Consider the following 7,839-nt stretch of genomic DNA (forward strand, 5'->3'; position numbering starts at 1 on the left):
GATGTGATGCATGAGCAGGTGCATTGTCATGATGAAGCTGCCAATCACCAGTTGCCCATAGCTGTCAGCCTTCTGAATCATCCAAATAGTTTCCATGGAGGAATTCTCAAGCTTAAAACAGAATTTGATGCAGATTTATTGCTTTATTTACTCAATCATTTTGAATGTGACAGCCACACAGTATAAATGTTCGCTCAATGGTGTCTACTGACCTCATTGACTAGTACAGTGAAGTCGTCATTGTTCACACATGTGCATTTCTGTCCATTCTCCTTGGCTGCCAGGTTACATTGATACCACGTGAAAACCCTTCTGGTTATATTAACAATGGCTGGAGTTTTTCTGGATAGACTTACATATAGACAGTGTATGGTGCTAAGTAAGCTACTTGCCACTTAGTAACTTTGTGGACCTGGGGGACCTCTCTGTGTCCCAGCCTCCTCATCTGTAGAATGGGGACAATAACAATATCTCTCTCAGGATTGAGAGGATTAGATTAACTAATGAGATGCTTAGAACAAAGGTGAGCATCCCAATAAATGTGAGTTATAATTATGATCTTAATAAGAAGAGTGAACAGATTTTAATATCTGTGTGGGTTGCCTTAAAGTCATAAGAGTTCAAAATGCCCACCTTCAGCTGCCCTGATGTGTCCAGAAGGATGAACATCAAAGCAACATATCTGTGTAAATGGTGCATATTTCATTAGAACATTAGATGTTTGTTGCCTGTCATGCTGGTTTTCGGAAGAGATCTAGAAATGCAGTGGTTTTGCTGGTCTGATCAGGTAGGGATAAGCTGTGGAACAGGCTTTCACAAAGGAGCCCCAGGCAAATTCTCTTGCATCTCAGCTCAGACAATAGAGTGTTTTGACTCAAGGCCATCCTGAAGGCTGGGTGACCTCAGCATAGTCCTTGGTGCTGGCCTGAGTCTTCTGTAAACTGGAGCCGGCTTTGCACAGGCTGCACACACTCTGTAGTGGAGCCAGTAAGCTTGGATTTCAGTGGCAAATGTCCGTCCAGGAAGGCTTGTGCAAAAGTGTTCCTTTCTGCAGGGTGTTTGAGGGTAGATTGACCCAGGAAGACATGTGCTTAGAAAAGAGCGAAGGCGGGTGGTTTGAAAGGAATTAATTCAGAGCCCTTTTAACAGTCAACAGGCAGTTTTAACAGTCAACAAGGAGAACACTGGAGTGGATGGATGTAGCTCAGTGGGAAGGGAGGAGGAAAAGCACAGTTTTGGGATCTCCGTTGGAACTAGCACTGACAGGACTTGTTGACAGATTGGATAATCTGGAGGAGAGAGAATGTTTCCAATGCTCTTTTGGAGCAATTGTGTGGCTTCCAGGCTGTGATGGCCCTGCTGGTCCCTCTTCCATCATCCTACTCATCAAAGTTCCCCTCCCACAGGTCAGTACAGACTCACTGTCCTTTAGAGTCCAGGGTGACAGGGAGAGCACTTTGGGGCATCTTTCCCTGGAGTCAGGTCGGCATCCATCTAGCAGAATCTCTGGCTATCTAGCTACTTGCCCAGGCAGGTTGTTGGGAAGACATCCACCCCTTCTCAAATCTAGGGCGAAGGCTGCTTACAGAGGATGAGCATCTGCTCCTTCTGCCTCCCACAGAGAGTTCTGCAGCACAGTTTTAGAAACTGGGGTAAAGAGGAAAAAGAGCGTGGCGATTCCGCCTGAATTACTATCACGGAATCACGGTTGAGCCCAGGGCTGTGCTGGAGAGGATGCTCCCTTCACTTTCTTAACTGCATCTCCTTCCTGTCTCTGTTCCCCTAGCTGGGCACCCGGGCAACCCACAAGGAGACTCTGCAGGTCTAATTTACAGAAAATCCTTTCAGATCTGAAGACTTAGCTACTTGTTTCTAGAAAGCTCCTACGTAATCATTATCAGTCTCTCTCTCTCACACAATTTCATTTATAGACCAGGAAATGTCCATACCTCCTGCATATACCCTCCACCCACCCCACCAACCACTGTAAAGTTCTAAAAACCTACACATGCTTGTAAATAGATCACCCTTAAATGGAGCAGGATCTCTGAATACCCCATGAGTCATGCAGCGAAAATGTCCCCTGGGGAGCCCGACTTGGCAGCATACATTTTCCTATGAAAATATGATTTCAGAGCTTTCCGTGGCACCTAGCCTTGTGCCAGGAAGAGACCATCTGTGTTTGGTGGGAGCAGCAGTCAGGAAACCTGTGAGGCCAAATGCTAAGCCCTCCACCAGGAAGCGCCTGGTGGAACAATGGCTCCCGCTGCCAGAGGCGAAGCAGCAGTTGACAAGGAGCAGGCTCTGTGTCCCTCCAGGGAATGTGGACCGGATTAAACCCAGTGATCCCTGTGTGCCAGATATGTGTTGTGGGAAAGGATGTTTTTTAAAAGTCAGAATTCAGCTTGGGTCCTCAAGGAGCATGTAGTCTTGTGAATGGACAATGATGTCCCATGGTTAGGATCTGGGGCCCCGAGGAGGCTGAGAGCCACCCCTCTCAGTTTTAGGAGGCTGAGGTTCTATGTCTCCCTGCCTAGGGCATCCTCAGGTTGGGGTGAGTGGAAGGAATGTCCCCACAGAAATGCCACAGCCAGAGCAGAGCCTTGTGGACTCTTTCTCTCCTTCCGCTGCTGACCATGGCTCAGCTAGGGAGCTTCTACATTCACACACCCTGCCAGACCCCAGGAAAGTGCTGGTGGGGACAGGGGAGGTACACAAAGTGGCCCTGGCCTGAGCTGTCCCATAGGGCTCTTCTCTCTGTGTCTCAATCAAGTGAAGCAGATTCGAGCTGAGAAGCCAGAAGCTGAGAAAAATGTTCTTAAGGCATTGTTGATAAGTGTCACTTTACTGAAGGGACACTGGGGGAGGCAGCCAGCTGGGGATTCTTGGAGGTGTCTCCAGTACTTGGAGTCTGGGTACGGGGACCAGGACTGTTTCCCATGGGGCTTCGGGCAGCTTCAGGCTGGAGGGTGGTCCTGGCAGTTCCTCCCTGCAGCTGCTGGGTCTCTCACAGGCCCTACTCCCTCCCACTCGCCTACTTTCCACCAGCTGCCTGCTTCCTTGCACATCTGTGCGCTCAGCAACTATGGCTACCTACGAATTCCCACCTGAAGGAAACAAACAGATGGGGTTTTACAGCCACTGGTTGCCTTGAAGCTCCTGCCCCTGCCTTCTTCCCCCCACATCAGGACTAGAGAGGCCTGCCAGCCTCTTTTCCCAGAGGCTCAGCAGGAGACCAAATCCCAAGCCCTATTCCTCTTTCCTCTCTTGTTTCCACTTCCTTAACAGTGACCTCTCTCCAAAGGCAGCGTGGCCCAGGTCTCTTTTTCTGTGCTTCCAAACTAGACTGTGTGACTATGACTTACTAACTCCATGATGGATTCTTTCAGCCCTTAGGCCGGGTTGTCGCCATTTGCTCGAACCCCCTACCAAGCTCTTCCCTGCTTTGAGCCCAGAGGGACGGGCCTCTGGGGACTGCATCTTCCAGAATCCCATGCCACCAGCTTCTTGTAGGGTTTAGCCACTGGGAGGCACCAGGAAGAGGTTAGAAGCTGGGAAAAAAGATATCTCGGGGGATTCTTAGCCATTCCTTACCCTCTCTCCTCTTTGGAGCCATCTCTGGTGCCAGCTCTGGCTTCAGGTGAGGCCCTTGTAGTTTGTTTTCACTGGGCCACAGGCGCACTGTTCTTTCCCCTGCTCCACTCAGCCTAAGGAGGGCGATGACTCCCCGCTCGATGCTTCGCCACCCCGCGTGCTCCTGTAACCCTGCCCACACTCTGGCAATAGTCTCCCCGGCTACTCTGTTTCCAGCTGGGACCACACTGATGCAGTAGTCCTCTAGCTTTTAGTCCGGAGTCTGACTCACCAAACTTATAACATTAAATAATTTTTCTATAAATGTCACTAGAATGGATGTTTTGTTTTTGCCATTATTCCTATGAGAACTCTAGCTAGGTTAAATTCCTTGATAAATCCATGGACTGTAGGAAGAAAAGGCTCTCTCTCAGTGACAAGATAAAAAGGTTCCCCAAGAATAGCAAGAAATGTCTCCTATGATTGATGGGACTCCCAGCTCTTACTCATTGATGAAAAGAAGTGCAGGAGATCTGAGCCCTGGGAGGAGAGAGGGAGGCAGAAAGATCCCAGACCTGCTTATTTTTAAAAGGAAAAAAAACCCCAAAACCTGAAAGAATCCATGTGCCTGCCACCTGAAATGAACAAATGCTTACTTTAAAAAATTTACTTCTGATCTTTTTAAAAAGAAAAACACTAGAGTTAAAACACTCCATGTACTCACACCAGACAGTTCCCTTCTCTCTCTTCCCAAAGTGACTACTATGATGAGTTCCATGTGTTTCCTGTCCTTGTCTTTAATTTTAGTATACATTCATGTATTGATAAACAATATAGAACATTGTTCCATGTTTTTAAACTTGGATGAAGAATAGCATCATCCTATGCATAATATTTGTCAACTTACTTTTTCACAGATAAGGACATTGTCTTATCTAGATCTAGTTGTATTGTTACATATAGATTGGATCGATGTGTTCTCATTGCTGTATAGTTTTCTATCATGTGGATATAGATACTCCACAATTTATTCATTTTATCTGTACTTTCATTGGTGGGCATTTTGTGGCTTTCAAATTATTTAGTTTCTATAAAAAATATTAGTAAAACGTACAAGAATTTCTCTAGGATATAGCCGAGAAGCGGAGTGCTCAGTTTGTTGGGTATGTGTATTTGCAATCTTATTAAGTTTGTCAAAATTGTCCTTCAAAATAATTTTACCTACCTGCTGAATTCCTGTTTCCTTGAATTTTCACCAATACTTTATATTGTCATAATTTTCCATTTTTTACCAAGCTAAAAACATAAAATTGAATTTCCTTGCTTAAATTGAACACTCTTGTTTACTGGTAAGGCCTAGACATCTTTTCATATGTATATTGGATGTTCAGGGTTCTGTAAAATTTTGATTTACAATAATTCATTTTTTGTTGGCCTCTCTGTCCTTTTTAAAAGTTGACAAAGAATTTCTTTATACATTTCAAATGTTAATCCTTCGTTATGACTTGCCTTTTACTTTATTTTTTTCAAAAGTTTTAAATTCTGATTATTTCTCTTTTTGATTCTGACTTTCATGTCTTATGCAATAACCATTCCCTATCTTCATGTTATAAAAACACTCTCCTAAGTATTTAGGTCTTCAAGCCATCTGGACTGGTGTGGTGTAAGATAGGGCTCTAATGTAATTTTTTTCCACCTAGGAAGCCAGTTGTCCTAACATTTATTAAGCTCAAATTTTCTCCTCTAATTTATTAATGTTACTTGTATCACAAAATCTAATTAATGTATTTATTTCTGGGCCTTCTATTCTGTTTGACTGTCACTTTTTTCTATCCCTGCTCCTCCCCTGCCAACTCCTGTTGAAAATGTTAAATAAAACCCATAACTTCCTATCTTTACTCCTCCTCGCCAACATCTTCTTCTTCACTTTTGCCCTGCATTCATCTACTAGACCTATCTTTAAAAGAATCATTATCATCATCTGATTTGTAGGCATGCCTACTGTGCGCTAGGCTGCGTGCCAACTACCCACGCATTATTCATTTATGCCACATAGCCCTAAGAGGCAATCCCTTTTCTGCCAAGCAGGACACTGAGGCTTAGAAACTGAGTATAACTTGTTCATATCTCACAGCCAGTAAAAGACAAAGCTGGGGCGTGAACCCAGCTCTGTTTGTTCCCGGAGTGTTGATTTGGTACTGTATTTCCATTTTCTAGCCTTCAGAACCTCCACAGTCTGGTCCCCAATCTGATCTCAGAATGCTTCCATCTATAAAATGGGGATAGTAGTCCCTCTTTACAGGATTGTCAAAAGGATTCTGTGATATTATTAAATGTGAAAGCATTTGGCACAGTGCCTAGCACATAATAGGTACCTAATAAACATCAGCTAAATTTGAATTAAAAGTACACCATAGTTGTCAAAGCTTAAATAAATAAATAAACAAACAAACAAACAAATAAATAAATGTTTACCCTGGCCCACTAATCCCTGCTTTTGTATCCTAGTGGGAGCTGAGCAAGAGAGACTGAGCATGAATGGGTGCAGGTAGAAGTTGTCTTTGGAGAGCTCCCCTTTCTACTCTGCTTCTTTAGGTTAGGGGCTCCCAGGAGCAACAGAAAAACTGACAGGGGGAAGCTGGCAAGGACTGGAAACCCTCTGAAATATGATTTTATTGCTGCTGAACCTCAGGGCTAAGGGTCAATAGATGTTTTGTAGCTCTGAACTTGCACGGCAAGCTTGTCTATTGAATGATCATCATGACCCACGTTTCACATCTCCAGGCACCCAGAGCCAAAGAGGGACATCTTCCTCCCTCTCTGGGATGCCTGGGCTTGGACTACAGCCAGCCATCCCTTTAGTGATCACCATGGCAACAAGGCAACTATAGGCCTCCTTCAGAGGAAGCAGGTGAAACAAGACAGCCTCTCCAGGCAGCTCTCTGCCTAATGGGAACCACATTGAGGAAGGAAGCTGATTGACTTGAAAAATCCAGTGCTAGCAAGCAGACTCCCTTTAATGCTGCAGGATTATGGTCACTTGCAATTTTCTTGCTAATTGAAGTTTTTGTAGAAAAAGCAAACACATACATACACAAGTATGTATTTCCACGCTGATTCAATTTCAGAAGCAGTCGGTTGGACACTTCTGTTACTGGTTTTCTTTGACTCCACCACTGACATCTGCACTGTGTCATCGACAGCTTGGGCTGTGGCCCCAGGACACTCCGCAGGCATCAGAATAGCAGGAAAATATCGATGGAGAGAATAGTGCCTTCTCTCCCTTGTTGAACTTGGAACTCCTGCCTGAGTCTTACAAGAAGCAATATGTTGGGCCCTAAAAGACGTGAAAGCTACATCAAATCTCAGAGGGAAACCCCAAAGGGCTACAACCGTTTTGTTTTGTTTTTTTTTGCTGGTGGTCTGGCTAGAGGTGTTGAGGCCGGTGCTTACTGCCATGGGATTCCTCTGACCATGACTGATTTGGAAAGAGCAAGAGTTTTCCCTTAAAGAGTCCCCACTAGCCCCTCAAACCAAGTGTGCACCTAAGGGCCCCCCTTAACCTTTCTATATGGTTGAGAAGAAGGAGAAACATTCAACCTATGTTTAAAATTGCAGAGATTTATAAAAGAAGCTGTCCATCGCCCGGGAACAAAGGGACTCCCATTCTTCGATATGCTAACATGGTAGCACACAGGTCCCCGCCCTGTGTCTGTTGTCACACTCCCCCACGCATACCCGCAAACATACGGCAATGTCTCTATGCACACCGCACTCCTGCGGACATGTCCCGGGCTAGGCCAGGCAGTGGCACGCCTATTTCTCCTGCATTCACAGAAGCATATAAGAACATAAACAAGCTCCAGTAATGTATTAGAAAAGGAATTGACTCACAAAGATTGTTCTTGATTATAACAGATTTGTTGTGATTCATCTTGATAATGATGGTGCTGTCTTGGAGACAGGAGAACGGATTCCTAGTCCTGGTCTTGGGCACTAGCTCAGTGACCTTGGGTAGGGTACCCTTGTGAATGTCAGTTTTCTCGTCTGTGGGAGCGTGAGGTTAGGCCAATGGCCTCTGAGGACACTGGCGGCACTAACATTCTCTAGGGCAACTTTTTTTGTGCTGTGTCTGAGGTCCCTGGAAATCAGGACTTGCCAGAATTTCCAGGCCTCTGACCATTCTTGCCAAGCCTTGTGACCTGTCTCCCATGGACGTTTCTATTTATTTCTTGTCCTCTTGAGTGTCAGGCATCTCCTGGCTCC

The sequence above is a fragment of the Pteronotus mesoamericanus genome, unplaced genomic scaffold (assembly GCF_021234165.1).
Source record: "Pteronotus mesoamericanus isolate MK-2021 breed Mesoamerican mustached bat unplaced genomic scaffold, CSHL_Meso_final scaffold_174, whole genome shotgun sequence".
Taxonomy (NCBI): Eukaryota; Metazoa; Chordata; class Mammalia; order Chiroptera; family Mormoopidae; genus Pteronotus; species Pteronotus mesoamericanus.